This window comes from Triturus cristatus, chromosome 7, assembly GCF_964204655.1.
Source record: "Triturus cristatus chromosome 7, aTriCri1.1, whole genome shotgun sequence".
NCBI lineage: Eukaryota > Metazoa > Chordata > Amphibia > Caudata > Salamandridae > Triturus > Triturus cristatus.
Window position 1 is genome coordinate 1,354,974,465 of NC_140590.1, and position 15,014 is coordinate 1,354,989,478.

A 15,014-nucleotide genomic window follows, 5' to 3' on the forward strand; every position below is an offset into this window, starting at 1 on the left:
TATTCTCTGGGCAAAGGGCTCCATATACAGGGCGAAGAGTAGAGGCGACAACGGGCACCCCTGCCTCGTGCCCCTCTCGATGTCAAAACTCCTGGAGCTATAGCCATTCACCCGCACTACCGCCGTCGGGAATTTGTAGCAGTTGAGAATCATAGAGCGGAACTTCTCCCCCATACCCACCTTCATCAGCACCCGCTCCAGATAAGGCCAGTGGACGCGGTCAGACGCCTTTTCAGCGTCCACCGAGAGCAGCATTCTCTCCCCTGGAATCCGCGATGCCTTTTCTATGAGATGAGCAATCCTCTTGGTGTTGTCCACCGTCTGCCTTCCCGGAGCAAAGCCCGCCTGATCGGGGTCTATAAGTCCCGGTAGGTGGGGGGCCAAGCGGGCCGCCAGGATCCCGGTGTACAGCTTGAGGTCTATATTTAAAAGAGATATCGGCCTGTAAGAACCGCATTGCGTCCGGTCCTTCCCTGGCTTGGGGATAACCGTGAGAGAGGCTCGCAACAGGTCCGGCGAAATGGCGCCAGGAACAGAGAACGTATTGAAGAGGCTTGTGAGGAGCGGGGCCAGCATCGCACAAAACGTTTTATAGAAGAGGGAAGTGTAGCCATCCGGCCCCGGGGATTTGCCATGCTTAAGGTTGGCAATGGCAGAGATCACTTCCTCGACTCGTATATCCCTGTCAAGGTCCTCCGCCTGCGAGGGTGCCAAGGAGGGGAGAGAGACCGAGTCCAGGTATGCCGCCGTCGCAGGTTCAACTGGGGGGTCCCCAGAGTAGAGGTCGGCATAAAACCTGCGGAAGGTCTCGGCTATATCGGCATCCTCCGTAACCGTCGATCCCGTGGAGTCGGAGATCGCCCTCACCAGCTGCTGTTGTCGCGCCACCCTGAGCCTGTTCGCCAGCAGCCGGCCCATGTCCAAGGCCGCCAGGAGCTTCCTCACCTCCTTGAGCTGCCGCCAGATTCGGGGAGCTCCCGTCCTGCAGTGCATGTGCTTAAGTTCGCAGACCCGCTGGGTGAGCTCCTTCCGCTTATGCTGCCGTTCCTTATTGTCAGCTGAAGAGATAGCGATAAACCCCCCCCGAAGTACAGCCTTCAGAGCAGCCCACTGGGTCGCCCGGGATGTATCCGAGTCGTCATTATGGGACAAATATTCCCGAATCGTATCCGTTACGCGCGTGACAACCGCCTTTCTGTGCAGTAAGACGCCAGGCCCGTGGCCGGCATGAGATCGGTGGCAGACAGAGCATGGCGGTAACCGGGGCGTGATCAGACAGGGAGACCACCCCCATCTCCGTTGCGGTGGCCAGTGCACACACCGGCGCTGTGACCAGGAAATGGTCCAGCCTCGCATAAGTTTTATGTGCGTGGGAGTAATAAGAATATTCCCGATTAGTAGGGTGCATGTGACGCCAAAGGTCATGGAGGTCCAACTCCGTCAGCTGCGCCTTGCACCCAGTCGAGAATTCCCCAGTTTGTTGAGAGCGATGTGCGGATCTGTCGAGGGCCGAGTCAAAGACCATATTAAAGTCGCCTCCGAGGATAATGTGCCTGTCCTGTGTTGCAGTGACGTCCACCAGCGCTGAGCAGAGGAAGCGCTCCTGTTGGTCGTTAGGGCTATAGAGGGACACTACCGTGAAGGGGAGACCCCCAACTCTAAACCTGTAGGCTAACCGCCTGCCTTTCTGTTCTCCGTGTTTGTGGAGGACCTCTCCTCTAAAATGCCTGGCTACCAGGATCGCCACCCCCGCCGTCTTAGTGTTGCTGGAAGAAAAGAATTGTGTTGGGAATTTGTGTTAGCGTAGTCTAAGGCAGTCCCGTGGCAATAGATGGGTCTCCTGAAGGAGACAAATGTCCGCTTGGGTACTTTCTAATAGGGACAATACCGCACGCCGTTTAACTGGGTTGTTGAGGCCCCTGACATTAAGAGTCACGATCGTAAGAGTTGTGGAGTTGTGGGCGGCATATGGGATGACAGTAGACCTAGCGCAGAGCCTCTGCAGACGCAGAGCCTGTCTCATGAGTGCCGCTGCGGCGGCCGAAACCCTGTGGTGCACTGGACGACCCCCCCCCCCCTCCCCTCCCGGTTCACCCCCCAACACTCCATCCCAACCCCCAGGCTACCCACCCTCCCTTCCCCCACTCAACAGCCCGTGCAAAACCCCCGAACTACCAACCAACCAACCAACCCACCAGCAATAGGCCAACAACCCCTGACCCCCCCTCTTCTTCCCTCCTCTTCCCAACCCTAGACCCCAGCAAACCATAGTCCCAGTCGAGTCCCAAAGGGAACAAGTCCGTGGTAAGTTACTTAAGTGGACGTCCAGCCACTGTCCCTTCCCCGCGACCCCCCCCCCCGAGCGCCCAAACCTGCAATATGAAGTAGGCTGTGATGATCTCCCCCCGGAGTGTTCTTACACCGTCAGTGCTACGTCGGCAGTGTCCCTGGCCACCTCGAGCACTGCGCTTTCCATGCTGGCCCTGATGGTGGGCGAATCCGGCCTCACTGGGCGTTCGGAGGAGTGCCGCCTTGACACCCGCTGCCAGCCATCCCTAGTAGAGCGCCTCCGGTGCGGCGTAGTCGCATCGTTCTCCGTCGCGGTGATGCCCAGGACCCCTCCGGTCTCTTGCAGTGAGCGTAGTTGGTGCATAGTGCCATTCCACTGAAAGATAAGCCGGAAAGGGTGACCCCATGCATAGGGCGTCTCATGCTCCCTCAAAGTCAGTAGCGATCTTGAATGCTTTGCGTTTCTGAAGTGTAATGACAATTAAGTCCTGGTAGAAAGCAACCGGGTGTCCTCTAAAGGTCCGGGGTTGCCGCCTCCGAGCTTCAGTTAGGATGCGCTCTTTGAGCGGGAAGTCCGGAAAAAAGGCCAGAATATCCGCCGGCGGCCCCGATGCCCGCCTCGGCGGCCCCACTCTGTGTGCTCTGTCGATCCGAATGGGGAAGTCCGCCGACTCCCCCAAGACCTCCCGGAACAGGCCCCGTAGGTAACCGGCAACGTCGGATCCTTCTTCCGTGGACGGAACTCCCCGGACCCGAATGTTATTCTGCCGGGATCTGTTTTCGAGATCCTCGTTATGCGCCTGGAGATCTAGCTGTTGGTCCCTGAGGCGCAGCACCTCCTGCTGCAGCTGTTCGATTTCTCTGTCCCTCCGTTGGCCTGCACTCTCCCCGGTGGCCACACGTTCACCCAGGCCATCTACCTCTTGTCGTATCTCCCGCACTTCACCGGCGACCTCTTGTTTCAACGTTTGGAAGTCTTCCCCGAGGGAGCTAAAGAGGGACTCCAGGAAGGATCTGGTGACTGGAGGCTCCCCACCCGCCGGCCTCCTGCGAGCCCCCGGAGGAGCACGGCGACGGCTTTCCCCTGTCCGCTCTATGTTGGTGCCTGCCAAGCAGCTCGGGGAGAGTGCGATCCCCCTTCTTTCCCCCTCTGTTGCCTGCCATTGTTGTGGGGACGTAAGTCAGCCAGAGCCTCCGGCGTCACTGGTGCCCGGCCCGCCGTGCTGCTGCGCGCCGACCTCCAGCGCCGGGCCCCGGGGGTTCTCCCTGCACCCCACCGGGCACCCCTCCTCCTGTCGTGCAGTGCGATCAAGTGCAGCCCGTTCCCAATGGGGGGGGGGGAACGCCCCCGCCACTCCTGGGACACCGCAAGGCCCCCGATCCCCTCCTGCCGCCCCCAGGCCACGTAGGCGGTGTCCAGCTCCTACCCCCTCCGTCGGCTCCCTCCGCAGGCTTCCGGCGGCTCTGCGCGTTGCGCAATATATCCCTCCAAGGAGCACAGGTCACCCGGTCCGGGCTCCTTTCCGCCACCGTAATCTCCAGGGCCCCGCAGGCTGCTCCTTTTCGCGATCGGCCGGCTGCCGGACCTCACGTAGGTGGCGCCACAGGGCGGCCGCCTGCCGGGGCTCAGGCCCAGCCGCAGGGATGCACACAGGCCTCGGCTCCGTCCACGCGCCCCAGGCCCGACTCCCTCGTGTGCTACAGGGCCCTTGTCCTCTCTGCTGCTCCCCCTCTGGTGCCAGGCGGTCGGGGGGATGTCCGCGGGGGGGGGGGGGGGCTGTCTCTCTGCCACCGGATGGGCTGCCCCTCCCAGAAGCTCACTCTCCGGGTTCAGGCCGCGAATCGCAACGGCCTAGTCTTCGGCACGCGGGACCCTGGGGGGGGGCCTCACCGCTCTCCCTGCCGTTACACCTCACCGGCGCCACTGGCTTATGGCCCTTTCGCCTTCGCTCTCCACCTCCCACGCCTCCGACGCACCTCAGCTCCTCGAGGGCCGGACTCTCCTCCGGGTCCGTTTCTTCACAGGCCGGCCGCCCTTCCTCCTGCCCGCCAATAAGGCCGCTGCGCTCGGGACAGGATCCGCTCGTCCCGAGTTCCTCCTCTGCTGGGCGCCACCCGGTTGCCGATTCCCCACCTCACTCCAGTCGCCACCGGGCCCACACCCGGGCTCAAGACCGCCTCTCTGATCGGCTGCGCCCCCGGCCAGGCGCAGGGGAGCGGCGTATGCTCCCGTGCCCTGTGCTGCCTCCGGTCGCGTCTAGACGTCTCCACTCCCCGCGGCTCCTTCGGCAACCCTCCTCCAGGCCTCGCCTCCGCGTGGCGTCGACCCGTGCAGCCCGGTCCAGGTCCGTACTCCGGGGACAATCCCCGGTCCACGCCGGCAGGCCCCGGCTCTCGGCCCCGCTTCCTGCTTCCTCGCCACTCCTTCCCTCGCCCGCTTCTGCTGGGCTCCGGCGGCGCCTCCCAGGAGCGCTGAGCTCCAAAATGTATCCGCCGGTACTCCACCACCTCCACAGCGAATTCCCAGCAGAACAGGGGGAGATTCTGCGAGGAAGTGCGGTCCAGGGGCCTAGGGTCTCGGGAGCTCGCAGAGAGTGCGACCGCTCACCTCGCCATCTTGGCCACGCCCCGAGCATAAAGATTTTAAAGGTATTCTTAAGCTCCAAATGTTAGATAAATGCAGAACCTCAGGACCCAGGCAACTGTACATTACTTGGATACAGAGTTGCATGGTCCTGTCTTGTGCAAGGAACAGTCCTGCATTCCTGGACTACGTATGCCTGCGGGAGATGAGACGCTTTACTGCCCTGTGGGGAGAAAAGATCTGCACAAACGTCCTAGCTAACAAACAATCTGCATTGAGGCCTACTCAATGCATGAAGGCCACCAAGGAGCCAGAATAATTGGATGGGGGTTTCAGTGCCTGGTCCAGTTTATGGTAGAATGTGGAGCCAGGTATGCTGAGGGGTTCTGTTCCATGTTTCTTTTGAAACTCTCATACTAAAGAATTCTTGTTGGGAATACAGGATTCCGGTTGGGGGCATATTAAGGATCAAGTTCCTACAATTATTTTTGCACTTTCTCATGTGTTGAAAGGATTCTTGAAGAGCTGGATCTGTTAGTAACAATATTTCCTAATAAGAGATGCATTTAAATCCATGCCTTCTCTGGGAATCTTAACCAGAACTTTCCAGAAATTATTGAGGCGCCACAGTGTGCATATTATTGGCATGCCATCCAGTCTGTTTTCAACATATTTGTGTTAGACTGCCAAATCATTTTATTGCTTTTGCAGTTCTTACAACAAGGCCACATTATTGTGTTTATTAGTATATTCACTCATAATCTTTTTGGGACCTCTCACTATTTCTTTGTTTGTTTCTTAGTTGGTGGGTGCTTGTTTGATGATGCCAAATGATGTGATATGTGATGCCTTAATGATATCTTCAATATCACCTGTATCATTATATGTGAGGAATGAATAGTGCTTTGAGAGGGTGTTGGTTGGCTTGCTCCCTATACTTGGCAAATTCTTCATTTAAGGATTTTCATCCAGAACATGCCATCACCTGAGGTTCTTTTGTGTTCTTTTTCTTAATTTTTTTAAAACAAAAATGACTTATGAGTACTTAACCAGAACTCTGTCTATCTTTTTTTTCCAGTAATTTTTCTGTAATATTGTATTTATTGATGAATTTTTGGCCCTTGATAACATGAAGTGCCATTGCGCAATGCCATTGGACATGTTTGTTGGACCTTGGTCTCCGGGATTACCATACTGCCCAGTTTTTTTTATTGTGTTGTGGTGCAGCATTGCAAAATGTAGTTCTTGGAGTTGTTTTAGTGTTCAATTTCTTTCATAATGCTGTGCGATGAAAACACGCCTCTCAGAAATTTTTTGTATCATGCAGGTGCAGACTTGCCCCATGTAATCATCAGTAGCCGTGGCTTCAAACAGTAATATATATCAATGTCTCAGTCAGTAATAAGCATCAGGGGCCCAAGGCAGTGTAAAGGATTGGATCCTTGAATATTTGAGTCCCCTTGTAGATTAGCCGACGAAAGGGTGACTCCTCTCATTAGCCTGGGTGCCACCCTGAACAGAATGCTATACATTAGAGGTGTCATGTGACAAATGGGGGCACAAATGGGAGGGGAAACCTCCTGGCAATCTTTAAAGTCTTGATTAAAAAAACAGAACAATAATAATGAGGATGGCTAGCACCAAATAGCTCCTGAAAGAACAGGATGGAGAAAATATGCCAAGACAAATTAAGATTAAAAATCAAATAGAAGTTTGAGCTATGCGAAGCAAAAATCTAGCACAAAAACAGGAAAAGGGAATGAAGAATGCAACAAAAAGTGAACAAAAACCTTTCAGTGCATCCTTCAGTAGTGCCTTCGTATTCATGGTCTAGAAAGTACTGACATCACAGAAAAAGGATCATGCCTAATCTCTTAGTTGTATTCTAAGTTCTTAGACTACATTCTATGGACTGACCATCCTCTTGGGACGGGCTCTTCATAAGGCCTGACCACAGCTTCACTCTGGATAAAAGGTAGCACTTATTGGAATGTGGAGAATGACATTATTGACTTATGACATCCAGCGTACCATTCCACAAGAAAACTACTGCCATAGGCAGCGCCAGTTGCAGGCTCCCTCTCCAGGCAGATTCGAGCATTAAGACTCCACTGCAGCTCATGCTGCAGGGGAGCTTAACTAGGTGCTTGGTGCAATAGTATCTCAAGATTTGCCTCTTGCCAACCACAGTGCTTCTCCCAATTCAGCCTGTGCAGGGCGTTCAGTAAGCCTTTGACTTTCATCTTGTCACAGATGTACAAGGCAGTAGAGACTCTCAGTGGCCCCAGGTAGTAATTTGCATAGATCCAGGCAGTATTGAACATTAATGACCCCTGGCAATATTTCTTATATTAGTGCATTTGAGCCCTGAAACTGTAGTGAAGACAGGGTTTTATGTGCACACATTGCTATGTTAGCATAAGCGTTTTAGAAACTAAATGCCATCTTGCCACTTTGCTGCTTTTGCACACGACACTACAGGTAGCTGTTATTACAAGTAAAACTGCTTGCTTGCTTTTTCTTCACGTGAGAATGGTCTGTTGTTCACATCCCTAGACGTGCACCGCGACCTTAGTCTGAACACTGTGTGCAGAAGCTGTAACGGTCAAATAACAATGTATGCTGTTGAATTCAGGTTGATCGGCCCACGCTCTAGACACAACACGCACACAGCTGCAAATATCTGAAACTCGGGTGCCTTTAATATTGCATTTTGCATGCATGATTCAGACACTTGGAGAAAACCTTTCCAGACACAGAGAGCAGAGCTGATCCTGTGATGTGATTCACCTAAGCTGATCTTTGAGGTATGGGGTTCCCCATTCAAACCTAGAGACCTTCTATTAGTTTATAAAACTAGTTTACTAGCCAAGGGAGGGTGGTTCACAAAGTATTATAGGACTTGTTATCCACTATCCTTTTTAATATGATTTCTCCCTTTATTTTTTATGGTATTGTAACAATGCTGATGGTTTTGTTTTTAATCATTTGCCTGCTTATATTAGCCAAAGTACTGCACCTTAGAGCACGTAGTTAAAAATAAACATTTTAAATTTTTCTGTGTCTCTGATTACTCTTGTTGTGGACTGATATGAGAATAATAACGAAAAGGTGTTTCTGATTCCCACCTTTCCTGAGAGTATTCTAAGTCGCTTGTTCTGGGTTGTCTAATCATTGGTCGCTTCGAAATGATACGGAGAACGAATGAGACACTGATGCTAGTCGGATAGGGGTTCTGGGTACTGAGGTGAGTTTTTTGGTACACCCCAATTCACTGAGGTCCTGGTTTCCTGTGCATAGTTCTGTGCATGAGCAGAATCCCTGCAACAAAACATAACAGGCTCCTGTCAGTATTGCTCTTCAAACGCCCAATGCATTAACGAGCAAAAATGGCCCCAGACGGGGGGCGTGGCCGGCTGCACAGCGGAATGGCCGCTTTCTGAGCGCGCTCCGCCGGCCGGGAGATTATTCTTTGAAAATCCTATATCGAGGGGAGACCTTAACCTGCCGGAACCTGCTGGATCAAATGCTGATGGGATCGTGGCCCCAGCGCTGATCTCCTAAAGCTTCACGGGCGGACCGGGGCCGAGAAACCTGCCGGGCTGGAGCCGAGCTGAGGCCTGACATCGCGACGCAGGCGGGATAACTAATCGAGCCTGTGGCTGCGGCCGCGGCGAGGGCCTGCTGCCGGGGAGCTGGATCCCGCTGTCTCCATCCGTAAGCGGGGAAGGTGGAGTGTCAGCGGAGGGCCGTCTATCCTGCGGTGAGCCGGAGGCCCGGGCAGCTGCGTCCACTTGAGGAGACGGAGCGCGAGGACTCGGGAGGTGAGAACGGCGGCGCCTGGGGCTGCAGCGCGACTCGGAGCTGGCCTGACCTTGCTGGAAACGCGGCTGCGGCGGAGAACTCCTGTGTGGTGGGGGCCTCGGGAGGGCCCAGGAAGATTGGCTAGTCGCTGATGTGACCCCCGCGCTGCTGCAGAATCCGAAGCTGGACGCTGGGGGGGCCCTTGCTGGTAAATACTCTGCCCCAGAGAGAGAGCTTGAAGGAGGTGGCGGGCCTGTGATGAGGCCTCACCCTTGCGGAGGTGTCGGGAGTCATTGGGAAGAACGAAGCTGAGGAGAGGGCTGAACAAACTGGGGGATTGCGGGCCGCCGCTGCTAGCCCCGCCATTGCCGCTTGGAAGGAACTGGCAGACCGGGGGGGCACCGTGTTACCCTGGGTACGGAGTCGCACTTTAGAGGGCCCGAGACATTGATGTGGAGACCGGTCCCTATCTCCCCTTGTTGGCTGACTTTGTAGGTGGATTGGCAGGATTAACGATCCGAAGCGGGAGCTGTGGCGATACCTTGACACTGCTGTGGCGGTTTGCTATTAGAGAAGTGCCGCTGCGACACAGGAGTCGAGAAATCGTGTGATTCACTGCTGGGGCGCTGCTGGGCTGGATCTCCTGACTAGATCTGCAGCGCCGAGACAGCCATGGGCAAGCATGACGCCAAACAACCGAAGTTGAACTTCGACAATAAGCGCGACTCCCGACACACTGAAGTGGAACATGATTCACGGGAGGGAGGGTCTCAGGAGTCGCAGGCAGAAGACCAGGGGGAGGACTTGAAATCCCTAATGCTCGAGATGCGATCTAGCCTGCGCAACATAGATTCCAAATTAGACACCCTAACCGCGCAGCTGGACTCCGTAAAGTCGCAGGTATCGACTCACGAGGCGCGTTTGGATGCGCTGGAAGGCAGACACACGGAGTATCACAAATTCCAGGTTGAGACAAAGGAGCTACTCCACATGGATAATCTCCTGCGGGTCATCAGGGCTAAAAACGAGGATTTAGAGGCGAGGTCGCGACGCAGCAACCTCCGCATTACGGGGATTCCGGAGACGACAGCCATCTCAAAAATGGAGTCTTACGTAACAGAGCTACTGCATGAGCTGTTTGATCCTCACCTTGCCTCGGTCTTTGTGGTGGAGCGAGCCCACAGGTCGCTGGGACAGTGGCCGCCGGTGGGTGCCCCGCCCAGGCCCATCATAGCGAAACTCCTGAACTATCAGGATAGGGACCTTATCCTCAGGAAGGCCCGGGAGAAAGGTAATATCACGCACAAAGGAAATACCATCTCCTTTTACCCGGATTTCACCCCGGCGGTGCAGGCGGCAAGACATGAGTTTCTTCCAGCAAAGCGGATGCTAATGCAAGCACAGATCCCGTACTCACTGTTATACCCGGCGAAGCTAAAGTTGTCGATTGAGGGGCAATCCCACTTTTTCACAGACGCGAAGGCTGCGTTAAAGTTTGCCAAACAAGCCTGTGGGAAACAGAAGAAGGGGCAGCGCGAGGTCGATAGAAGGGGAGACGCCAACCTGAGTGACAATGACTAGAATGGAAGGACCATGGCCCACGCTCTGTCCGGAGTGCCTGAGCAGACTGGAGACATGTACTCTCCCAAGAAAGGAACTGCCCGCTATGTTACTGAACTCATCAGCATAATGTTAGATTAGTAAGTACATAGCAGGCTGTGTGCGGATGGCATCCCCGACAGTACTCCTGGCCACCTTGCACAAAGCAAGGAAGTTGGCCAGTGTTGCTGCGTCCCCATGGGAAGGATCCCGACTGTCACGATGTGGGTTAAATGTTTTGGTTTTTTAAGGGGGGGTTTCCTACAACCTGTTTGGGGGGTTGGAGTGGGAGGAGGGAAGGGGGTAGGGTTCACGTTCTTGTTTAAATGCCAGGATTGGAGGTACGCTTTGGACAAACTATATCGTACGGGGCCGCATTACCGCACAGTGGGTATAGGTAACACGCTTGCAATAGAGAACTTAGCCTATGGTTGTTAGCACTCTAAATTGCCTTACTTGGAATATCCGGGGACTTAATGATGGCAGGAAAGCAAGACTAGTCCACGCATATCTGACACGACATAACATAGACATATGCATATTGCAGGAGACGCACCTGAATGTAATACCTTCACAGCGACTCCGCCATATTCGATGGGGACATGTCTACTCATCGGTGTATTCTAATTATGCACAGGGGGTGGCAGTGCTGGTTAAGAAGGGGCTGGATTGGAGGGAAAGGTATACACAGAGTGACCCTGAAGGTCGATATTTTCTGGTGCAGGGGCTCCTATGTGGCTCACTTGTGACAATCGTGGCTGTGTACGGTCCTAATGTTGATTCACCTGATTTTTTCCACACCATTTGATCCAAGAGTAGGGCTGCGGGATGCTCGACTGTGCTATGGGGTGGAGACTTTAATGCTGTACTAGATGATACTCTAGATAGGCGGGGATCTGCCCGCACCTTGCACCCGGCGGCGAGCGCCGCACTGAGGGGGATAGTGGCAGATGGGGATCTTATTGACATTTGGCGTGACAGACACCCCCAGCTGAGTGAGGGTACGTGTATTTCTGATCACCACAGCTCATGGTCCCGGCTGGATTACTGGCTGGTGTCCCGGGACGTTGCCACCTGGTCTGTAGATATCGCGCACCTGCCAAGGTCACTGTCGGATCACTCTCCGTGTGTGCTGCGCTTGGCACTTCCAGGCGCGCCACAGAGGGGCTTTGCCTGGCGACTTCCACCTCATGCCTTATTAGACGAAGCCTTTAAAAAAGAAATTAGGTCTGACATCAGGGAATACTTTGATCTGAACACGGGCTCGGTTGATACCAAAGCCTCACTGTGGGAGGCTTTTAAAGTAGTGATCAGAGGGAAATGCATAGCTCGCCAGGCGGGAGTCCTCAAGGCAATCAGGGGGATACTTGCCTCGTTGGAGACCAGCATAAAAGCGCTGGAAGGCGAATTTTATGCCACAGGGGACCCGCAGGTGACTGGCTTGATCAAAGCTAAATTATTAGACTATTCTGAGGAGGCGCAGCAGGAGGTCAAGTTCCTGGGAAAGCATGCAGAGGCCAGGAGGTATGGGGAGGGAGACAGACCGGGGCGAACGCTGGCAGGCATGACAAGGGCGCCCAGAACTGCAACATTCATACATGAGATCCACACTGAGACTAGGGAGGTGCTTCGAGGTAGGGAGGAGATTTTGGAAGCCTTCTCTGCCTTCTACGCTAATTTATATAAAGCTACGCTGACTGACTGCCCTGAGGGTCTGCAATCCTTTCTAGACTCAATCGCACTAGCCTGGTTCAATGATAATCACAGGAAATACATGGTTCTTCCATACACGGCTACTGATGTTGCGCAGGTCTTAAAAAGTTTACCCCTCGACAAGGCCCCGGGCCCTGACGGGCTGACCACAGCTTTTTACAAGGCCTAAGCTGACGAACTGGCGCCAAGGCTGCTAGAAGTATATGGAGAAGCCCTGGAAACGGGAGTGTTACCTAGTTCCATCAGGGAAGCTATCATAATTACGCTAATAAAGCCAGGGAAACCAGAATCCCAGTTGGATTCGTATAGGCCACTTTCACTGATAAACGTGGACGTCAAAATCTACGCTTAATTGATTGCTAATAGATTACAGCCATTGTTGCCCATCATTGCGCTTCCTGACCAATCCGGGTTCATTCCAGGGCGTTCGACTTCGCACAACCTACGTACCATTTTTTCAGTATTACATTATTTGCATCCTGAGGTCCAAGCTGCAGTGGTGTTTCTTGATGCCACAAAAGCATTCGACACCTTGGAGTGGCCTTTTCTGTTCACAGTTCTAGGTCGTATGGGGTTAAGTCTGCTTTTTATCAATAGTGTACAGCTGATTTACAGCTCCCCCAGGGCAAGGATTAAAGTTAATGGGCTGCTGTCTGACCCACTCTTGATATCCCGCGGTACCCGACAGGGGTGCCCCCTCTCTCCACTTTTGTTCGCAATAGCGATGGAGCCACTCGCTGCGCGCATACGCCGGCACCACACGGCACGTGGGATTGGATTTCGTTCTAGATGCCTTCTTATATCGCTATATGCGGATGATGTCACTCTCTACCTTATTAACCCGAAAGAAAACCTGGACCCCGTTTTGAAGGAATTTATCAGATTTGGGGGACTGGCTGGGATAACCATCAACTGGTCAAAGTCGGTAATTTTCCCCCTAACAGAAGGCACGCCGAGATCGGACTCCGAGTATCCATTGAAGTGGGAGGCAGAAAAAGTAAAATATTTGGGAATATGGATTAGCCGGGATGTGCAGGAGATCTGGAATCTAAATTATGGGAGAGCCATGACATGGCTGGAAGAGAAGGTCAAAATATGGTCAAAGCTCCCCCTGTCTCTGACCGGTCGACTGGCCTTAGCTAAAATGATCGTACTACCTAAGGTTTTGTATTTATTCACGAATGTCCCTGTTCCCTTGACATCGCACTTCTTCAACACTCTGAGGTCACATCTTGTAGCACTGGCGTGGGCAGGTGGACAGGCAAGAGTATCATGGGATTTGCTCAGACTTCTGGGTGCACCCAACACCGTTCCAGCCGCATGTGGCGGTGGAGTGTGATGTGATTGCGCCTATTCCGTTAAAGGTGGCAATATGCAAACCTGCTGGCCGCCCTAGGGTGGACATAGACACTGCAGGCACGCTTAGATGGGCTTGGGAGGAACTGCGCAGGAGGGCAGGGGTCCCGCTGCTCTACGCCCCATCGTTGGCACTATCGCGGAATCCATTGTTACCATGCGTGGTGGACGGAATCGATAGGACGCTCGTACAGAAACTGGGGACACTGGGGCTTCGCACCTTTGCGGACCTGTTCCCCGTCAATATTTTTAGACCCGCTCCATCTGGGGAGGGAGACCGTGACGTACCCTTTGCTGAGAGATTTCTGTACCATAAGCTCCGGGCGGCATGTAAAGCCCTTAGTGGGGATTTTCCAGCTGCCCCGCCGGTCCTGGCCGCCCTGGAAAACGTGGTTGGTTCCCCATCCCCTCGTAGGCTGGTAACGCGGATCTATAAGATCACGCATGATTCGGCCCCGGTGGTTAGTCCCAAGTCCTTGCAATACTGGAATGACGAGCTGGCCCTCCCACTGTCTGAGAATATGTGGAAGTTCTGCTGCGGGCAGTTAACTGAGCTGTCGCCAAATTACAGGTTACGTTTAATTCATTTCAAGTTTCTGCACAGATTTTATAGGACCCCTATAGGGCTGCACAGGATGGGGTTGCGCGCGGACAATGGGTGCTGGAGGTGTGGTTTCTCCCCTGCCACATTTCTGCACATGGCATGGGACTGCCAAAGGTTGACAGACTACTGGGCGAAGATATTTACCTTTATTAATCAAATAATTGGAAGATCTGATGCGCCTACGCCCGAAGTGGGGCTCCTGGGATATGTCAAAGATACCCTGCCGAAAGCGCGTAAACTACATGCTCTGCTATTATTGTTTGCAAAAAGACAGGTGGCGGTGTGCTGGGGCGGGAAGAGGCTGCCGTCGATGGAGGGCTGGCTCGCTGCGGTAACATATGGACATACACAGCTGTCTACATTTTGGGAGCTCATGCCGCCCACTTCCAGGCCGAGGGACATCTGGGAGCCCTTTCTGCAGTGGGCACAAAACCAAAGGGACGTGGATATGTAGATGCGAGGGGCTCTTGGTTCAAGAAGGCCCTGGGGGGTGTGGGGGTTGGGAATTCGGAGAGACCACTTGCTTTTATGCATACATTAACAAATGGTGCGCACACATGTATAGGTGTCAAGGAACAGCTGTAATAATCTTCGTAATTTTGTCGGAAGGTACAGATGTAGATCTGAAATGGAGGGAAGATGTGACACTGCTGGCTCTCGTAGGGTTTGATACAGGCAAAGACATAACAATGCATAAGGTAATGCAGATAATACCCAGACAAATGTGTGTTTTAATGATACATCCTTTACTCTTCATGCTCGCCTCACTTGCAGAACATCAGTTGAAGTGGTGATAAAATGTCCAACTGGCTTGTTTGTTATGTTATTGTAATGTGATTTGCATTATTGAAAATGTCAATAAAAAAAAAAAAAACACATATCATGACAGAGCTACACTCTGCTAACAGCATTACGCTAGTATATTACTTTTACTCCCCTCCTCCACCATTGTAATTGGTGATGAAATGGCATGGAGCAAACAATTGACCGCCTTCCTGCTTCTTGATTTCCCTGGAATGCTTCAATACTGCTGATCATCTGGTACCCAGGCCCCCACCCCTTCAT

At 53.3% G+C, this 15,014-nt stretch overlaps 1 protein-coding gene across 2 annotated transcripts in view; it reads left to right on the top strand.

Annotated features, from left to right (window-relative positions):
• The window catches only part of NFS1 (NFS1 cysteine desulfurase), a 548,610-nt gene that overhangs the window by 127,425 nt on the left and 406,171 nt on the right, over positions 1-15,014 (top strand). The gene's annotated exons all lie outside the window — the stretch shown is intronic.